General features: G+C 45.1%; 1 non-coding gene across 1 annotated transcript; it reads right to left on the bottom strand.

Annotated features, from left to right (window-relative positions):
* Positions 1–1,106: 1,106 nt before the first annotated feature.
* LOC122424158 lies at positions 1,107–1,213 on the bottom strand. The gene has a single exon (XR_006264344.1). It is a non-coding gene; the product is annotated as a U6 spliceosomal RNA (small nuclear RNA).
* Positions 1,214–6,499: the final 5,286 nt, after the last annotated feature.

Genomic DNA, 6,499 nt, shown 5'->3' with positions numbered 1-6,499 from the left:
CACTGTATAATCATAAGGGATTTGATTTAGATCATACCTGAATGTTATATATTAAAATATGTTACAATCTTTAAAAATATAACCCAGGTAAATGTAAGTATTTGTGTATATTGACCAGTAACCTTGCTAAATTCATGTATTAGTTTTAGCAGTTTGTTTTTAGATTTCTTTTTTTTTCATTTATTTTTATTAGTTGGAGGCTAATTACTTCACAACATTGCAGTGGGTTTTGTCATACATTGACATGAATCAGCCATGGAGTTACATGTATTCCCCATTCCGATCCCCCCTCCCACCTCCCTCTCCATCCCATCCCCTCTGGGTCTTCCCAGTGCACCAGGCCCGAGCACTTGTCTCATGCATCCCACCTGGGCTGGTGATCTGTTTCACTATAGATAATATACATGCTATTCTCTCAAAACCTCCCACCCTCGCCTTCTCCCACAGAGTCCAAAAGTCTGTTCTGTACTTCTGTGTCTCTTTTTCTGTTTTGCATATAGGGTTATCATTACCATCTTTCTAAATTCCATATATATGTGTTAGTATGCTGTAATGTTCTTTATCTTTCTGGCTTACTTCACTCTGTATAATGGGCTTCAGTTTCATCCATCTCATTAGAACTGATTCAAATGAATTCTTTTTAATGGCTGAGTAATATTCCATGGTGTATATGTACCACAGCTTCCTTATCCATTCGTCTGCTGATGGGCATCTAGGTTGCTTCCATGTCCTGGCTATTATAAACAGTGCTGCGATGAACATTGGGGTGCACGTGTCTCTTTCAGATCTGGTTTCCTCAGTGTGTATGCCCAGAAGTGGGATTGCTGGGTCATATGGCAGTTCTATTTCCAGTTTTTTAAGAAATCTCCACACTGTTTTCCATAGTGGCTGTACTAGTTTGCATTCCCACCAACAGTATAAGAGGGTTCCCTTTTCTCCACACCCTCTCCAGCATTTATTGCTTGTAGACTTTTGGATAGCAGCCATCCTGACTGGCGTGTAATGGTACCTCATTGTGGTTTTGATTTGCATTTCTCTGATAATGAGTGATGTTGAGCATCTTTTCATGTGTTTGTTAGCCATCTGTATGTCTTCTTTGGAGAAAAAAAAATATGGAACGCTTCATGAATTTGCATGTCATCCTTGTGCAGGGGCCATGCTAATCTTCTCTGTATCGTTCCAATTGTAGTACATGTGCTGCCGAAGCGAGCACTGTTTTTAGATTTCTTGAGATCTTCTACTGGAGGAGGAAATGGCAACCCACTCCAGTATTCTCACCTGGAGAATTCCATGGACAGAGGAGCCTGGCAGACTACAGTTCATGGGGTTGCAAAGAATTGGACACGTGTATACTATTATAGATAAAATAGCCCTTAAGGACTTTTAACGCAGCCTGTCTTATTGAAACCCTGGTGTATTGGGTTCTTGGCTATTAAAGCCAAACTCATTCTTAACCAATGCAGGTGTTGGCATCCAGAGGTGAGGCTCTGAAGACACAGACCTGGCTGAGTGGGGTTTCCTCAGAGCTGGTTTTCATGGTGTGGAAGCAGACCGGCTCTGTCTGTGACCCAGCTCTGCCACTTGATGGCTGCGTCCCTGGACAAACTCACTTAACCTAAAACTTGTTTTCATCATCCTAAATTTGCATAGTGAAAACACTTCACTTGAAACATTGTTTTGCAAATCAGAAGTGCATGTACATAGCTGAGGGTGGTGACTGGCATATGGTCCTGTCTATGAGTTGTTACTCTTTAGGAGTCAAATATCAGCTCAGGCCACTCTGCCTTTCTCAAACATGATTAAACTTGGCTTGAACCTCTGTTTCAGAGTGAAAATCTGGAGCCTGTTTGTAGTAGGCAGACTTCAAAGGTGGCTTCAATGATGCCTGCTTCTTGGTTTTCATGCGTTTGCATAACTCTGTCCCCTGAACCTGGGCAGACCTGGTGACTTTTTGTTTTTTTAAATAGGCTTTACAAATTAATTAATTCATATAGTTAGCTACACCGGGTCTTAGTTGTGGCATGGACTCAGCTGCTCAGAGGCATGTGAGATAGTGGAGGACAGGGAAGCCTGGAATGCTGCAGTCCGTGGGGTCACAAAGAGTCAGACACGACTTAGCAACTGAACAGCAACAAGAACAAACAACGAGAGATTTTAGTTCCCCAACCAGTGATTGAACCCACGTCCCCTGCATTGTAAGCAGTTTCTTAACCACTGGACCACCAGGGAAGTCCCCGGTGACTTGTTTTTTGATTGGCAGAATGTGGCAATATGGAAGGGACATGAACTCTGTGATTCCATTACAAGAGACTGTGACTTCTGCTAGTAGACACCATCACCTTTGTGGTTTGTGTGCATTGGAGAAGCAAGTTACCTTGTTGGAGAGGCCCACGCGGCAGGGTTCTGAAGGCGATCTCTGGTCCATAGTCAGAGAGAAGCTGAATGGTGGCTATGGGTTCAGAGGAGGATCTCTCTCCAGCCAAGCTTGCAGGTGAGAGAGACCCCAGTCATGGACAACACCTCCTAAGAGACCCTGATTGCAGCCTTATATGAGACCCTTCCAGGTGGCACTAGTGGTAAACAATCCACCTACCAATACAAGAGATGCGGGTTCAATCCCTGGGTTGGGAAGATTCCCCTGGAGAAGGAAATGACAACCCTCTTCAGTATTCTTGCCTGGGAAATCCCATGGATGGAGAAGCCTGGTGGGCTACAGTACATGGGGTCTCAAAGAGTTGGACACAACTGAGCGACTAAACAGCAACATTGGAGATGGTGTGGAAGTTGTAAGTCAGGAGCGTGTGCTTGGCTACGTGAGCATGCAAACACACATCTCCCCTTTTATTTGGCATCAAGCTCATCACTGGCCACTCGTGGCCTGATGTTTCGACCTTATATCCAGATTGGTGAGTGGCAGGGATGGGATTCTCCTGAGGCCCCTGGACTCAAGTCCAGGGCGTTTCCTACAAGGTGTGGGAAGGGCTGCATCTGCCCGTGGACCATCAGTTAGAAATGCAACTGGCCTTTGAAGGAGTGAAGAAGAATCACTAGAACACACACAAAATCCCAAGCTCACCGAGTGTGGGAACCAGGGCAAGGCAGTCACCTTCTCTGCAGATGTGCTCAGAGATGAGTCACTTCCCCTCAACCCCTAGAATCCTCCACGTGCGCCGTTCCTCTTCTGCTGATGCTATCAGTTCTAACTTCAGAGGGAAAAAGAGAAGCCCGTGAGTGGAGCTCGCTGCAGACAGCCAGTTCACCACCTGCTTGTACACACTCTCCTGCTCCCATCTAAGGATCTCCCTGTTTTCTGGGGGCTCTCTGTCACCTGCCTTCTTAGCTTCCATGGACCACTGATGACTTCTCTGTTCTCATTTCTTCAACTTCTTTCTCTTGCTCTGAAGACTCATAAAGATTAAAATACGTTCAGTTCTCTCCTATATATAAAAACGCCTTGGTCCCACACACTCTTGTTGTTGCTGTTCAGTTGCTACCTCTTTGTCACCCCATGTCAGGCCTCCCTGTCCTTCACTAACTCCCAGAGTTTGCTCAAACACATGTCCCTTGAGTCGGTGATGCCATCCAACCATCTCATCCTCTGTCATCCCCTTCTCCTTCTGCCTTCAATCTTTCCCAGCATCGGGGTCTTTTCTAATAAGTCGGCCCTTCACATCAGGTGGACAAAGTATCGGAGCTTCAGCTTCAGTGCTTCCAATGAATATTCAAAGTTGGTTTCCTTTAGGAATGACTGTTTTGATCTTGTCGCAGTCCAAGGGTCTTCTCCAACACCACAGTTCAAAAGCATCAATTCTTCTGCGCTCAGCCTTCTTTCTGGTCCAACTCTCACACCCTTCTATAGACTTATCTTTCTCTCCTCTATCCAGAGCCAACATTTTGGAAAGAGCTGTCCAAACCTACTGTGTCCTTCTGCTCAAGCCCAACTGGGTCCTCAGTGCCCTGCAAGCTGGGTTTCATCCCAACCACTTCAGTGAAACTGCAGTCCCCAAGATGACCATTAGGCTCCCTGTCACTAATTCAATGGGCACTCTCCTGTTCTCAGTGGGTATCTCTGAAGCATCTGACATTGCTGTCCACTTGATCCTGAAAGTACATCTCTCCATGATTCCATGAAACCACATGCCAATACTTTACTGGTTTTCTTACTTCTTTTCTGACTTTTCTTTGATGGGCCTGCAACTTCTTCACTTCCACGCAACCCTAAAACGGATTCTGTTCCAGACCCTTTTCTGTTCTCACCCTACATAGTCTCCCTTTGGGGTCTCAACTTTCCCTTGTGGCTTTACTATCACCTGTCGATGACTCCTAAATCTAGATTTTTAACACAGATTTCTTTCTTTGAAATCATCCCCTGGAAATTTCCATTTGGAAGCGCCAAAACCTTATATTCAACATGGTCAAAGTTAAACTCATCTCACCCCCATACCTGGTCATCCTTTGGTGTTTTCTCTCTTCTTTTTATTTTTCAGCTGAGTGGCATATGAGATCTTAGTGCCCCAACCAGGGATTGAACCCCTGCCCCCTGCAGTAAAAGTGCGGAGTCTTAACCACTGGACCACTATGGGAAGTCCCTTGTGTTTTCTCTTTTGATAAATAACACCAAAAACCACTTAGGTATCTAAGCCAGAAACTCAAACATCATTCAGACAGAAAATCCTGTGGTTCGAAACCCAGAAAATCTCTCAAACACATCCATCCCCATCCTTCTCCTGGACCGAGACCAGGCTGCTACATCTCTACCTGTGTTGTCACATTACTTATCTGGTAACTGGTCTTCCTCCTTACATGCTGGTTCCTTCCCATTGATTCTTCATGTTGCAACCTGAGTAGGCTTCCTGAAATACAATCCTGCTCACCTTAAGATTCTTTGGGGAATGATAAATTAGGAGGTTGGGATTAACATCTACTACATATAACATAGATAAGCTTTAAAAAATGTATTAGCATGTAGCAGCTTTTCAGTGTTGTGCTAGCTTCTGCTATATGGTGAGCTGAATCTGCCGTGTGTGTACATACGTCCGTTCCCTCTTGCCTTTCCCTTCCCCCCATCCCACCCATGCTATATAGCAGCTTCCCACTACCCATCTATCTTATAAATGGTACTGCATCTGTCAATAAAAAATAAAGTAGATAAGCAATAAGAACTTACTGTGTAACACAGGGAACTCAACTCAATATCTTGTAATAACCTATAAGGGAAAAGAATCTGAAAATCTATCTATCTATCTACATATATATATATATATATGAATCACTTTGCTGTTTACTTGTAACTAACATGACACTATAAATCAACCATAATTCAATTTCAAAAAAAGAAATAAGAAGAGTTGCGTGAGAAAAAAAAGAGAAGAGCGGAGAGAAGAAGAAAAGAAAAAGTAAAGACAAGACAAGGTGACAAAGTCCTTCCACAGCCTTTCACGGCCACATGGTCTTTTTCATTCTTCAGCCTCTGTCTTTGCACGTTGAGGCCCCTTTGTACACATTTTAACCTGGTGCCCCCAGACTGGCTACCCACTGGCCCATTAAACCCACAGGTGTGTTTTATTTGGCACACACAATATTTTTGTTAAGTTGAGCCGACATGTAAAACTAGAGAATTTCTCATAAAAGTCCAGGTTTCCAGATTCTTTAAAAAATTGGAATATACATTAACACCCCCCCTCCCCCATTCCTGTGTGGCCACAGCCTGTTGCCCCTTTTGGCTGAGGCATGACTGCTCTGGTTGCTACGGTCTCCACTCCCCGGGGCCTCCACGGCGGTAAGTGACCACTGCTGTCTTACGGGTACTGTCCCCTCTGTCTGCAAAACCCTCACTCCCTTCTCTTTGCCACCTCCAACTTTTCCTTGGGTCTCATCTGTTTTCAAAATGGTTTTTTAAATGTTTATTTATTTATGGTTGCCTTGGGCCTTTGTTGTTGCGTGCAGGCTTTCTCTAGTTGTGGTGAACAGGGGCTACTCTCTCATTGAGGCACGCTGGCTTCCCATGGCGGTGGCTTTCCTTGTTGTGGAGCCCAGGCATGTAGGCACACGGGCGTCAATAATTCCAGCACAGAGCTCAGTCGTTGTGGTGCTTGGGCTTCATTGCTCCACGGCATGTGAAATCTTCCAGGGCCGAGGATGAAACCTGTGTCTGCTGTGCTGACAGGTGGATTCCTATCCACTGTCCACTGGATTCCTATCCACAGGATAGGATAGGATATCCTATCCAGGGAAGTCTGTGGGGTCTCATGTTAATCATCACTTCCCCATGGAAATCTTCCTTGAGCCCTATGGTCTTATTTAATTGCTCCCAGGACCTGAAAGTCAAGTCTCTCTTCCGGGCTGGGGCACCTAGTGTTGCCCAAGAAAGGGAGAGAGGTGGGCTAGGAGGCGGTGAGTGACTGGGGAACTCATGAGGAACATGGGACTCTCCACTAACACTCGTGACCACACCACGTCCCTGAGCAGAGACTGACCTACCCAGCCCTCCCAATGGGAT

Source organism: Cervus canadensis, chromosome 21 (genome assembly GCF_019320065.1).
Source record: "Cervus canadensis isolate Bull #8, Minnesota chromosome 21, ASM1932006v1, whole genome shotgun sequence".
Lineage (NCBI taxonomy): Eukaryota > Metazoa > Chordata > Mammalia > Artiodactyla > Cervidae > Cervus > Cervus canadensis.
Note: the sequence above shows the minus strand (reverse complement) of the source record. Positions and strands in the feature narration are given on the sequence as shown.